This window comes from Thalassophryne amazonica, chromosome 11, assembly GCF_902500255.1.
Source record: "Thalassophryne amazonica chromosome 11, fThaAma1.1, whole genome shotgun sequence".
In the NCBI taxonomy this organism is placed as follows: Eukaryota; Metazoa; Chordata; class Actinopteri; order Batrachoidiformes; family Batrachoididae; genus Thalassophryne; species Thalassophryne amazonica.
In genome coordinates this window covers 115,338,650-115,353,675 of record NC_047113.1, presented here as the reverse complement: position 1 = coordinate 115,353,675, position 15,026 = coordinate 115,338,650, and positions in this window count along the sequence as shown.

Genomic DNA, 15,026 nt, shown 5'->3' with positions numbered 1-15,026 from the left:
CCTGCCATCCCCCCATTACCCCATCCCCGTAGAGGCGGTGCCTGCTTCCAGACCACCAACAACCAGTAAAAATCTATCTAAGCATAAAAATTAAAAAAAAAAATAATAATAATATAGCACCTTCAAATGCACCACAGACTAAAACACTTAAATGTGGTTTATTAAACATTAGGTCTCTCTCTTCTAAGTCCCTGTTAGTAAATGATACGAGGGCTGTCAATAAAGTAACGGTCCTTTTTATTTTTTTCAAAAACTATATGGATTTCATTCATATGTTTTTACGTCAGACATGCTTGAACCCTCGTGCGCATGCGTGAGTTTTTCGATGCCTGTCGGTGACGTCATTCGCCTGTGAGCACTCCTTGTGGGAGGAGTCGTCCAGCCCCTCGTCGGAATTCCTTTATCTGAGAAGTTGCTGAGAGACTGGCGCGTTGTTTGATCAAAATCTTTTCTAAACCTGTGAGACACATCGAAGTGGACACAGTTCAAAAAATTAAGCTGGTTTTCAGTGAAAATTTTAACGGCTGATGAGAGATTTTGAGGTGATTCTGTCGCTTTAAGGACTTCCCACGGAGCGAGACGTCGCTCAGCGCTCTCAGCCGCCGTCGTCAGCCTGTTCAAGCTGAAAACCTCCACATTTCAGGCTCTATTGATCCATGACGTTGTGAGAGAACAGAGAAGTTTCAGAAGAAGTCGGTTTCAGCATTTTATCCGGATATTCCACTGTTAAAGGAGATTTTTTTAATGAAAGACGTGTGGACGGATCCGCGCGTCGGGATGCAGCCGACGCGGTGCGGCGGCACAGGAAAAACACCTCCGTGTTGATAACCATTTGTAAAATCCAGGCGGCTTTTGATGGCTCTCAGTGGAGTGAGTATATGAGAAATTGTTTAACAGGCAGGACATGTTCCAACTTGTCCTTAAGGCTTTCAACAGAGGTGTTTTTCCTATTAGAGAAAAAATTACTCATAAACATCCCAAAGACATATTGTTATCTTTGGCTGCCTTCAGTAATGCTGGTATTTGGTTACTTCTTCCAAACCATCAACATGTCTATTAGACCCCATTCCTACCAGGCTGCTCAAGGAAGCCCTACCATTATTTAATGCTTTGATCTTAAATATGATCAATTTATCTTTATTAGTTGGCTATGTACCACAGGCTTTAAAGGTGGCAGTAATTAACCATTACTTAAAAAGCCATCACTTGACCCAGCTATCTTAGCTAATTATAGGCCAATCTCCAACCTTCCTTTTCTCTCAAAAATTCTTGAAAGGGTAGTTGTAAAACAGCTAACTGATCATCTGCAGAGGAATGGTCTATTTGAAGAGTTTCAGTCAGGTTTTAGAATTCATCATAGTACAGAAACAGCATTAGTGAAGGTTACAAATGATCTTCTTATGGCCTCAGACAGTGGACTCATCTCTGTGCTTGTCCTGTTAGACCTCAGTGCAGCTTTTGATACTGTTGACCATAAAATTTTATTACAGAGATTAGAGCATGCCATAGGTATTAAAGGCACTGCGCTGCGGTGGTTTGAATCATATTTATCTAATAGATTACAATTTGTTCATGTAAATGGGGAGTCTTCTTCACAGACTAAGGTTAATTATGGAGTTCCACAAGGTTATGTGGTAGGACCAATTTTATTCACTTTATACATGTTTCCCTTAGGCAGTATTATTAGACGGTATTGCTTAAATTTTCATTGTTACGCAGATGATACCCAGCTTTATCTATCCATGAAGCCAGAGGACACACACCAATTAGTTAAACTGCAGGAATGTCTTGCAGACATAAAGACATGGATGACCTCTAATTTCCTGCTTTTAAATTCAGATAAAACTGAAGTTATTGTACTTGGCCCCACAAATCTTAGAAACATGATGTCTAACCAGATCCTTACTCTGCATGGCATTACCCTGACCTCTAGTAATACTATGAGAAATCTTGGAGTCATTTTTTGATCAGGTTATGTCCTTCAATGCGCATATTAAGCAAATATGTAGGACTGCTTTTTTGCATTTGCGCAATATCTCTAAAATTAGAAAGGTCTTGTCTCAGAGTGATGCTGAAAAACTAATTCATGCATTTATTTCCTCTAGGGTGGACTATTGTAATTCATTATTATCAGGTTCTCCTAAAAATTCCCTGAAAAGCCTTCAGTTAATTCAACATGCTGCAGCTAGAGTACTGACGGGGACTAGAAGGAGAGAGCATATTTCACCCATATTGGCCTCTCTTCATTGGCTACCTGTTAATTCTAGAATAGAATTTAAAATACTTCTTTTTACTTATAAGGTTTTGAATAATCAGGTCCCATCTTATCTTAGGGACCTCATAGTACCATATCACCCCAATAGAGCGCTTCGCTCTCAGACTGCAGGCTTACTTGTAGTTCCTAGGGTTTGTAAGAGTAGAATGTGAGGCATAGCCTTCAGCTTTCAGGCTCCTCTCCTGTGGAACCAGCTCCCAATTCAGATCAGGGAGACAGACACCCTCTCTACTTTTAAGATTAGGCTTAAAACTTTCCTTTTTGCTAAAGCTTATAGTTAGGGCTGGATCAGGTGATCCTGAACAATCCCTTAGTTATGCTGCTATAGACGTAGACTGCTGGGGGGTTCCCATGATGCACTGAGTGTTTCTTTCTCTTTTTGCTCTGTATGCACCACTCTGCATTTAATCATTAGTAATCGATCTCTGCTCCCCTCCACAGCATGTCTTTTTCCTGGTTCTCTCCCTCAGCCCCAACCAGTCCCAGCAGAAGACTGCCCCTCCCTGAGCCTGGTTCTGCTGGAGGTTTCTTCCTGTTAAAAGGGAGTTTTTCCTTCCCACTGTCGCCAAGTGCTTGCTCACAGGGGGTCGTTTTGACTGTTGGGGTTTTTCTGTAATTATTGTATGGCTTTTGCCTTACAATATAAAGCGCCTTGGGGCAACTGTTTGTTGTGATTTGGCGCTATATAAAAAATTGATTGATTGATTATCAAGAAACATTTCAGTGTTTAAAAAAGCAACATGTTCTGGATCACAAATCACTCTGCATCCTGCACTGTTCCACTGTCTGACCAGATTTCAATGACTGTGTAGAGATCTGGTGCAATACATGAGTTTGATAAAATCACGGTCATTCATAATGCCACTATCAAGACCAGACTCACTCACTCTTCTTAAAGTCAAAAGGATTGAAATTAACAGGCAAATTCCATACAGCACAGATCTTGTACAAAGCAAAAAAAATAAAAATAAATAAATAACCTTTTACCAAAAAACAAATTGTTCAGGGATTGAAAATAGAGATGTCAATTAAGAGGGAAAAATAACTTTAAAATGCATGAAATCCATAAAAAAAACAAGAGTCTGCATTTCATTTTGTGGGGTGAGACTGTGGCCCGGTGTGGGTGAGAGTTAAAGCAGCATCCAAACATTCAAAAATATAAAGAATGTGTTTTCACAGGACACAGGGATGAAGTGGGGGTGTGAGCGTGACTAGGTGTTCACGGGAAACCGTTATTATTTATTTCTATATTTTTTTGTTCATGTTCCTTGTTAGTTTATCTTTTCGGTTGTGTTTTGTCTTATCAGGTTCTTTTGGTCTCTTTATCTGAAATTGTATTGTCGCATTATTAGTTATTATTACTATTATTGTTGTTGCTGTTATTATTATTAATATATAAATAAATATAAAAAAATTACAATTTGTAATACATTTGAGTTTCTTATGACAACAAACTGTTGTTATAAAAAAGCCATTAATTATTATACAGAAAACAAATGCACACAAATGTGCTGAGATGTGAACAGCTTAATGTAGGGATGTGGACAAAGTAGGCCAGCACCTCAACCAGGTTCTGCAAAATTGTGTCTGACTGCATTTCTGGGAGTCGCACAGGGAGCTCCCTGTGATTCATGTTGCTATTGGCTGTTGCCAGTGGTGGGCACAGTTCTGCTAATCCACTAATTGCTAATTATTGAAGATAATGCTTTCATTATCAGATTAGCTTTTCAGACCACTTTGAAAACCGCAAACATTTCTGCAGGCATAGCTTTTTGTAGTAAATGCACAGTTCTATTCTTTACAAAGAGAGAAGAGCTGGTTCCAGAAGAAACCGCTCTATCCTCTGCAGGCAAAGGAGAACTGGTCATAGAAAAGATGTCCAGGACGTCGTGAGAGAACAGAGAAGTTTCAGAAGAAGTCTGTTTCAGCATTTTATCCGGATATTCCACTGTTAAAGGAGATTTTTTTAATGAAAGACGTGCGGACGGGTCCGCGCGTCGGGACGCAGCCGGCGCGGTGCGGCGGCACAGGAAAAACACCTCCGTGTTGATAACCATTTGTAAAATCCAGGCGGCTTTTGATGGCTTTCAGTGGAGTGAGTATATGAGAAATTGTTTAACAGCTGGACATGTTCCAACTTGTCCTTAAGGCTTCCAACGGAGGTGTTTTTCCTGTGGCGGAGCGTCGCGGCGGCTGCGAGCCGACGCTGCAATCCGTCTGCACGTCTTTCATTAAATCTCCTTTAACAGTGGAATATCCGGATAAAATGCTGAAACCGACTTCTTCTGAAACTTCTCTGTTCTCTCACGACGTCCTGGATCAATAGAACCTGAAATGTGGAGGTTTTCAGCTTGAAACAGGCTGACGACGGCGGCTGAGAGCGCTGCACGACGTCTCACTCTGTGGGAAGTCCTTAAAGCGACAGTATCACCTCAAAATCTCTCATCAGCCATTAAAATTTTCACTGAAAACCAGCTTAATTTTTCGAACCGTGTCCACTTCGATGTGTCTAACAGGTTTAGAAAAAATTTTGATCAAACAAAGCGCCAGTCTCTCAGCAACTTCTCAGACAAAGGAATTCCGACGAGGGGCTGGACGACTCCTCCCACAAGGAGTGCGCTCACAGGCGAATGACGTCACCGACAGGCGTGGAAAAACTCACGCATGCGCACGAGGGTTCAAGCATGTCTGAAGTAAAAACATATGAATGAAATCCATATAGTTTTTGAAAAAAATAAAAAGGACCTATACTTTATTGACAGACCTCGTAATCTCTCATCATTCTGCTAATGTTTGGTGAAAGAATTTTCAAAATATCTGAGCAAAAAATGAGATCAAAAAGAAAATAGGGCGTTTTTTTTGGACCACCCTGTATATGTGGTGAATTTAAATCCAGTCTTAGATGTTTTGTTGTATACTTTTCCTATCGCCTATATCACAATCAGGGTACCAGTTTGATCCCAGGGGTGTTACAGCTGTCTATTATAAAATGTTACTCTTATTGCAGGAAGGAGATAATCTGCCCCGAATCAACTCTTTTAACAGAGAAAAAAAACAAACAAAAAAATCTTGCAAATCGGTCAATTTTTCACAAAGATATGAATATTTTTAGTGTTGATAAGTGATCCGTTTTAGTTGTCACAAATGTTCACTTCATTCAAATTTAAAAAATGCTATCAGTTTACATTAACTGTCATATAAAAAAAGGTAATCAAAAGTGTCTCTGCCCTGCTCATGACATGTTTATTTATGTTTGCAGGATACAAAGAAGAAATACATGAAGATTTGCAGCCCAATTAGTTTAAATAATAAAATTCTATATTTGTTACAGGTTTTGGTGGTATACGAGGTCTGTTAGAAAAGTATCCGACCTTTTTATTTTTTCAAAAACCTGATGGATTTGAATCACGTGTGCTTGCATGAGCCAACCTTGAACCTTCGTGCGCGTGCGTGATTTTTTTCACACCTGTCGGTTGTGTCATTTGCTTGTAAGCAGCCTTTGTGTGAGGACATGTGCAGTGTGCTCGGCGGATTTTCATTTCAAGGAAAATGGCGGAATGGCTGGAGCAGCACAACTGCATCAAATTTTGCCACAAACTGGGCAACAGCCAGGTGGAAACCATTCGGATTATTCAGATGGCTTTCGGTGACGATCCTCTGGGCATCACACAGATTAAGGAGTGGTACAACCGGTTTAAAGACGGCCGCACAATGGTGGAGGGCGCGCAGCGCCCCGATCAGCATCAACACGCTGAAATGACCGGATCATTTCCAAAGTGAATGCTGTGGTGATGTGGGACTGTCGTGTGATTATCCGAGAAATTGCGGAAGAGGTGGACATCAGCACTTTTTCGGCACATTCCACTGTGAAAGAAGATTTTGCCATGAAAAGAGTGGCGGTGAAATTCATCGGCATGAAGCTGATGGCACAGCAACAGCGCCTCCGTGTTGAAGTCTCACAGGACATGTAACATGCCCAGCTCGTCAACCATTCAGAAGATTCAGACGGCTTTCTGTGGCTTTTCAGTCGTGTGACTATCCGAGAAATTGTGGAGAAGCTGGACATGTCAGGACATGTTAAAACATGTCCTGTGAGGCTTCATCATGGAGGCGCTGTTGCTGCGCCATCAGCTTTGTGCCGATGAATTTCACCGCCCCTCATTTCATGGCAAAATCTTCTTTCACAGTGGAATGTGGGAAAAAAGTGCTGATGTCCACCTCTTCCGCAATTTCTCGGATAATCACACGATGGTCCCACATCACCACAGTGTTCACTTTGGAAACGATCCGGTCGTTTCAGCGTGTTGATGTCGATTGGAGCACAGCGCGCTCTCCATCGTTGTGTGACCGTCTTTAAACCGGTTGTACCGCTCCTTAATCTGTATGATGCCCAGAGGATTGTCACCAAAAGCCATCTGAATAATCCGAATGGTTTCCACCTGGCTATTGCCCAGTTTGTGGCAAAATTTGATGAAGTCACGCTACTCCAGTCGTTCCGCCATTTTCCTTGAAATGAAAATCCGCCGAGCACAATGCACGTCCTCACACAAAGGCTGCTTACAAGCAAATGACACAACCGACAGGCGTGAAAAAAATCACGCATGCGCACGAAGGTTCAAGGTTGGCTCATGCAAGCACACGTGATTCAAATCCATCAGGTTTTTGAAAAAATAAAAAGGTCGGATACTTTTCTAACAGACCTCGTATACCACCAAAACCTGTAACAAATATAGAATTTTATTATTTAAACTAATTGGGCTGCAAATCTTCATGTATTTCTTCTTTGTATCCTGCAAACATAAATAAACATGTCATGAGAAGGGCAGATACACTTTTGATGACCTTTTTTTATATGACAGTTAATGTCAATTAATATGGTTGGGGGTGGGAGTAGGGTTAGTAATAGTGAGCTAAAAAAAAGACACGAAAATTTTACTCATTTCATGACAGGAGGAAAAAAAAAAAAAAGTGAGACTAGGCTGTGATATCATGGACCAGAAATTATGCAACTACTCCGTGCGTGCAGGAACACGGAGACGGCCCATGGCTGTGTTTTACAACCTGTTGGACATGGCTGTCACAAATGCACATGTTTTATACACAGCATGTACAGAATCAAAAAAAACATCTGCAGCTGTTCATGCTGGAGCTCACCGAGGAACTTCAAAACAGACATTTGCAGGAAAAGGCACTAGGAGAAGAGCGCGAACAGCAGCGTTGTGAGATGAGAGAAAGGTGGGCATACTCTGCAGTAATAACAGAAGCACTGAATGTTGTGTACACTGCCAAAAATACACCTGTGGCAAATGTAGGAAAGACGCACCTTGGGAATGTGGAAACTGCTAGTTATGACAACTGTATGCTACATTTGTGTGCTTTGTATAGTCTATAGTAACAAGCCTTTTCTTTGAGAGAAATAAAATTTTGTTTTCTTCCTGATGTTATACCTTCTGTTTGTTGTTAATCCAAGATGAAATGTTTTTGCATTGTTTTTTTTTGGGGGGGGGGGGGGTGCTAATCCCAGTTCTATGACACTGTGAGCTTAGTACAGTACATTGTCATTGTAACTGGTGTTTAGCCTACAACCAAATTGCCATTCATGGAGGATTTTCATCAGAAATACTTCTGTCCTTCTTAAAATGACAGGCAATTATTACAATAAATGTTTTTGTTTATTATAAATAGAAAACATGTCTTGGATCAAATGATAAAAAAAAGGGTAAAACTGGCTAAATAAAATCTGAAATGAAAAATGGTTAATGGTTAACATGTTTAGCAAAGAGGAGGGGGCAGGCAGCAGAAACAAAATCTCTGGGCCTGCCAGTGTTAAATGGACATGTTCTTTATGTGTTTATTCAGAACATTTGTTCTACAACAGCAACAGCTCATGCATTGGTGCAAAACTATTCAGGCTCAGTGTCACGCCTTAAAGATTGAGTGAAGACAGAGTGAAATTACTGTCAGCAAAGATATTACATTTTTACCAGCACTTAACAAGATCACGTAACCAAATCAAATGACAGCATTTAGCCAAATCTGTTCTGAGGAGTTTGTTTTGCCATAAGTTGAAGAAGTGCCATCAACCTCAGCAGAATGTGGAATGGAGCATGTTGGGCATACAGATGAACTGGAACCTTCTATGAGTGATCCTGCATCTCCACCAGTGACTCCATCAAATCTGCCAGTTTCTCTACCCCTGGATCTTCTACCCAAGGCACCGTAACTTGGTATAGGGCAGCTGTTGAACTCACATTGCGCAAATCTAAAATGAAAAATAAACTGGACTTCCTTGCTAAGTCAGCAAGTGAACTGAGGAAAAACACATAGAGTAAAATCCAATAATTTTCCTAAGATCATGAAGTATGTGAATCAAGACAAAAAGAGGAATGAGAATTGAAGAATTGAGAAAATGGTGTGATAGGCCTGCTCAAGCCAAGGAACTAGCTGAAACAAAAACAAAACTAAGACTTGGACAAAAAGCCCACAGGCACATGATTCGCTTCAGTAAACTGAAAAAGTCTCAGAATTTTTCTGGGCAATAATTCCATCATGATGATGTGACTGAAGTTTAGGAAAACTGTAGGAGAAGGACAATGAAATCACCAGATTACAGAATGACAAGCTATAACTTAGAGGAAGTCACAGAAGTGTAAGACTAATGAAATCTAATGGGAAGACGTACAGCTCTGAGATGAGGATGATGGCGTTTGATGCCCTTGTATCCCAGACTCCCACTCAACACAATCCAACACTGATAGAAAAAATTTCCAAACGTACTTGTGTGTCAACCTAGACAATGTACCACCACAGACAACAGTAGAGGCAATGACACATGAACTTGGATGTATTAGTGACTAACAGCTGAGGCTTTATTGCAAAATCAAGACTCTACCATGGGCTTCGATGCGGCTACCTAGGAGGGTACTCATGTCAACTCAATACACTTTACGACGCCTTCTGCTTGTTATGAAGCAGCACATGATGAGCTACCAGGAGGAACTGCCAACGATTATCATGCCCATATACGTATGTGATACTGTTGACAATTTAGCACATGTGTATTCATCATTCATCATCATGTGTATCAGGATACTAGAACTTCTCTGATAGGAAATGTTGCAAACTCCATGACTGATAGCTGTGCAGTGAATCATGCTGCAATGAAACTTGGAACAATAATCTAAATGTTAAATTACCACCTTCACCCATTGGATTCATTCACCACATGGACTAAAGCATTAAAGGCAATTGAGAAAAAGAATGACATAACCAAGAAACTGTTTGGCTCTGACTGTCTTGCAGGGGATATTGTTCTTCAACTAAACAAAATGCGATACAAGGACAGCAAAGGGGATCCCCAGGGATTTGTTGTTTTCTTGAAAAATGAAGATATGCCTCGAGGAATTTTGCTCCACTACCGTGGAAACCATTTGCATGTCTTGTTTCACATTAGTGGAATCTTGGTAGCTCATTATTCACAGTTTATGAAATTTCTCCAAAGTGGTACAACCTGTAGAGGTCTTCATTCTAGTATACTCGTTGACTTCCTCAAAACTCCTGCCCATGTGGAATTTCAAGTTCTTGGTCTTCTGTGAGAACTTCTTATGGGCCATGGATGAAGGTATTCTACACAAGTTCACTGGATCCGATTAATCATCAAGAAGGAATTGCATGCGTGAAGTGCCTTCTGGAAAATCTGAAAGGTGCAACAGATACTCCAAGGGTGACCCTGTCCATTGATTGTGAGTTTCTTGGAAAGGAATTGCCAGACGATCCTATTCTTCATAAGCTGAGGGAAGCTCCAAAGGATATGGAGCTCTTCGATGATATGATGAAAGGGTGTCTTCAAGCAGTCTTTCCTCCAGTCATTGGTGTGTTAGAGCGGCAATATTCCATGTACTTTGAGATAAATGTCACTGAACAATTATTGGCAGAAACCAAATTGGCATGATCCCATAACTGCTGAAGAAGTTATGGGCATGTTTAGTGCTCTCAAAAAGAAAAGTCCAGGTGCAACACTGTGGTACATCTCTTGCAAACTGAGAGCCACCAGGATTAAAACTGTGGACTGTCTGGATGAGATGGACCATGAAAAGAGAGATGTGATTCTCAAAAAAGCAAACAAGTTAGGAGTCCAGGAGAAAAGAAGGAGGAGGAAAAAGGTAGATGAACCGATGGTTGAGTTAGTGAAAAGACAGAAAGAGAAAGACGAGGCAAGAGAAACAGCCTCTAGAAACACATTAGAGAAGCAACTTAAGTCTGTCAATTTGGCTGATATTTCCCAGGAATTCCCTGACCTACAGGAGTCCCAGCTGGAGAAAGCAGAGCACATTCTGGGTGGAAAATGAGCAGGACATGAACTTTGCCATGTCTGGTATGAGGACAGAGTGCAGGTGCCCTACTCTGGGAAAAAATGTAAAAATAAAAGGAAAGGGGAATAATAGAAAATATGTGGTTTCATATTGGTCTGAGGGAGAAACTTGATGATGCCATTGACTATGATTTGTTAGTATTTGCCCTAGCTATTGACTGCAGTATTTGTGCATTTTTAAGGAACTGTCTATGCATTTACAAATTTTACAGCCTTTGTAAACATTTTAAACATGTTTTTAAAGAACTTTTTTATTCTTTCACACATTTTACACCCTTTTCAAACATTTTAAATGTGTTTTAAAGAACTTTCTATTCTTCTATTTTTACCTTTTGTCATATTGTAAACATCATTTTTTAAAAATGTTTAAACATCTCTGCATGTTTTAAATGTCTTTGGCATAATGAACATGATTTAACTTAAATAATATTAATTCAAACAGGGATGGGTATAGATAAGATTTTATCGATATCGATGTCATTATTGAGTCTGCTTATCTATCCGATTCCTTATCGATTCCCTTATCAATACCTCTTGTGAATTTTCTGTGTAGTAAAAGTTGGCTTTATAGGTTTTCTATGTCAATAACATTTTAATGAGTCTTAAAGTAAATAAATATGAAATTGGTCGCTGGATCCTTGATCTCTGGACATAAATAAAAATAAACAAAATCTGAAGTTTTTGTCAAAAGCATTTCTTTCAGACATTAATGGCATGAATCTCACTCCGTACCTCTGAGCTGAGCTCAGTTGGCTGCATGTCAGCATCAATGTAATTCATAAAGAACGGAGGACGTCTTATTTTTGGGAGGAAAAAACACATTTTAGTCTGTTGTAGTTTGTTGTCTGTGTTACAATATTTGGAAAGAGGTGTCATTTTATTTATAATGGTGATTTGCTTTGAAGTTATTAATTCTGACTGGACTCGAACATGACTCGACAGAGAGCGGCACAGTGTTTGGAGCTGTGTGAATGGAACGGAGGACGATTCTCGTTTCTTGCCCGCAACAAGACAAGAGTCCCAGCTAGTGACTTTAATCTGCACAAAAATGGCTCACAATTGACATCTTTAAATGACTTTGAGAGGAGTTAAGAACCAAACTTGTTGCTTCTGAAAAGCAGTGAAACAGTGAACCAACTAAGCAGTGGGTTGGAGCACTGCTTCGTTGCACTGTGCTAGAGCAAGCACACAGGCAACAGTGGTAAGGAAAAAAACCTCCCTCTGATGATACTGAGGATGAAATCTCAAGCAGACCAGACTCAAAGGTGTGACCCTATGTGTAGGCCATTCTAACAGTTACAATCTTTTGCAAACTTTTACAAAACTGAAGAAACAGAAAACAGGAAATCAAACAACATAACACAACAAAAGAAAAGAAGATGAATTTGAAGAGAAGTTCACACAGGTTTTTGCACCAAAGACAGGGGTCATCTAGCAGTCCTCATGTCGTCAGTGGGCCTGTTCAAAAGACGTTCACACAGGTACAGTTGTATGCAAATGTTTGGGCACCCCTGATAATTTTCATGATTTTCCTTTTGTAAATCATTGGTTGTCTGGATCAAAAATTTCAGTTAAATATATCATATACAGTGGTGTCAAAAGTACACACATTTGTTACTTAAGTAGAAGTATAGATACTGCAGTTTAAAAACACTCTGGTAAAAGTTGAAGTATCAACTTGACCTCTTTACTCAAGTAAAAGTGAAAAAGTATGTGCTCCAAAACCTACTTAAAGTATAAAAGTATAAAGTAACCTTTTAAAAAAAAAGGGAGATGCCACTATATGAATTGAAAGCTTAATTTAAAAACTGATTCGTTCTACATGTGGCCCAAGACCCAAAACCCAAAATTACCCCCCAACACCACCTGCACGAAAATGTTTCAATTCTAGAAGCTCTGAAATGCAATCTGGGACTATTCCAGACAATAAACTGCAGTGAGTGCAGCATCCATTTAGTGAAGGAAAAACAAAAAACCCAACTTTCCTTATTCAGATTCATTCCAGTAGTATTCTGCTCTTACTAGGATGCAGCAGTTTTCTAGTTTTGCAGATAGTTCAGGAGGAAATCACTGAAGAAATTAACACATTGAAAATATGGTTTGACCGAAACAAACTGTCATTAAATAAGACAGGGATGAAGTGGAGGTATGAGTTACTAGGTGTTCACAGGAAACACTTATTTATTTATTTATGTATGTATTTATTTATGTATGTTCATTGTTAGTTGCTTTTATATTTTCTGTTGTGTTTCTATTCAGGTTCTTTTTGCCTCTTTCTCTAAAATTATATATAATAATCATTAGATTATTAATATATAAATACAAATAAATGTAAGAAATATTACAATTTGAAAACAAATGCACCCGAACGTGATGACGGCTGCAACTGCTTAATGCTAACTTTTAATATTGAAAATGCCATAGACATGCTAACGCGTTAGCATTGCTCCTGTTTTTAAGTTATAAAATTCATCTATCAACTGTTTCAGAAGACCATAACAGGTCGGTTTAACATAGAAAAGGTAAATAATACTCACAGACGTATGCTCTTTAGGGTTTTAGCGGGGGAAAATTAAGCGAAAGAAAGAAAGAATAAACAAAGCAATAGGTCGAAGCATTGCTTCAATCTGCGAACCACTGCTTCGATTGGTTCATGGTTCAAAGCAAAGCCGTGCTGCAGAAAAGTTGATTACAGGCGCACATGACGTGAAATATATATATATAATCATTAAACTGAAGCCAAGAGTAACGAGGCTGTTTGTTTTAAAAATGTAAGGAATTGAAAGTACAGATACTTGTGTGAAAATGTAATGAGTAGAAGTCAGAAGTAGGCAGAAAAATAAGTAAAGGAGTATAGATACCTAAAAAGTGTACTTAAGTACAGTAACGAAGTATTTGTACTTCGTTACTTGACACCTCTGATCATATAGCAGACAAACACACTGATATTTGAGAAGTGAAATGAAGTTTGTAGTTTTTACAGAAAGTGTGCAATAATTATTTAAACAAAATTAGGCGTTTTCTGAGTACACGCCACAAACAGAGTTGCTTGAGGTATGCTAAAGCACATGTGGACAAGCCAGCTTCATTTTGTAATAAGGTGCTGTGGACTGATTCAATTTCAATTTATTTTCATTTATATAGCGCCAAATCACAACAGAGCTGCCTCAAGGCGCTTCACACAGGTAAGGTCTAACCTTACTAACCCCCAGAGCAACAGTGGTAAGGAAAAACTCCCTCTGAGGAAGAAACCTCAAGCAGACCAGACTCAAAGGGGTGACCCTCTGCTTGGGCCATGCTACAAACATAAATTACAGAACAATTCATGGACAAATATACAAGAAATGCTATTGGCGCACAGGACAGGAGGGTCGCCAACACAAACACCCATCTCTGGATGGAGCTGCACCTTAAACAGAGAAAAAACAGAATCAGGCATCAGAAAGACAAAAAATACTGTATAATTTGTCAGCATTAATCAACAAGAAAAACAAGAAATACTAAGGTGATTACCGGCCACTAGCCCTAAACTTCACTAAAAGACCCAGAATTTAGGTAAAGCTGAGGCTGCGACATGCTCCATTTACTAATAAAATGAAATAAAAGAGTAAAAAGCATAAACAAAACTGTATCAGTATGCTAGCCATATGAAAGGGAAAAGAAGTGCGTCTTAAGTCTGGACTTAAAAGTCTGACTGATGAAACTATTATTTGTTATTTGGACATAACAAGGAGTGGTATGCATGGCAGAAAAAGAACACAGCTTTCCAAGAAAAACACTTGCTATCTACAGTAAAATTTAAAGGTGGTTCCATCATGCTGTGTGGCTGTGTGGCCAGTGCAGGTACTGGGAATCTTGTTAAAGGTGAGGGTCACATGGACTCCAGTCAATATCAGTAGATTCTTGAGAACAATGTTCATGAATCAGTGACAAAGTTGAAGGCACCTTCACACATAGTGCGAATATGTAAAACTCCAGGGTGACACCTGTTGGAGCAGCTGGTATGTGCGCAGCACAAAACATGCCGATGTGGCGTGCACGATACTGGTGCAACAATTCATGTGGGAACACAGTGCCACCAGCTGCACGATGTGGTTGCACATTGTGCAGCCGGTATGAAGAAAAAAATAAATAACAAATTAAAAAAATACATGCTGCTACTGTTCCGTGCACGCAGAAACACAGTAGCTTTTCCCCAGCAGTGATGTGTATCATGCAGCTGAAGAAAAAAATAATTTAAAAAAATACGTCATCCACTGGATTCGAACCTGCACCTTCCAAAAGCTCTAACTGCCAGTCAGAAACTTTACCAAGTAAACTACCATCGCTGTCCTGTAAAAGGTGCTGAAAACTGCTTCATACCAGGAAGCACATGGACAT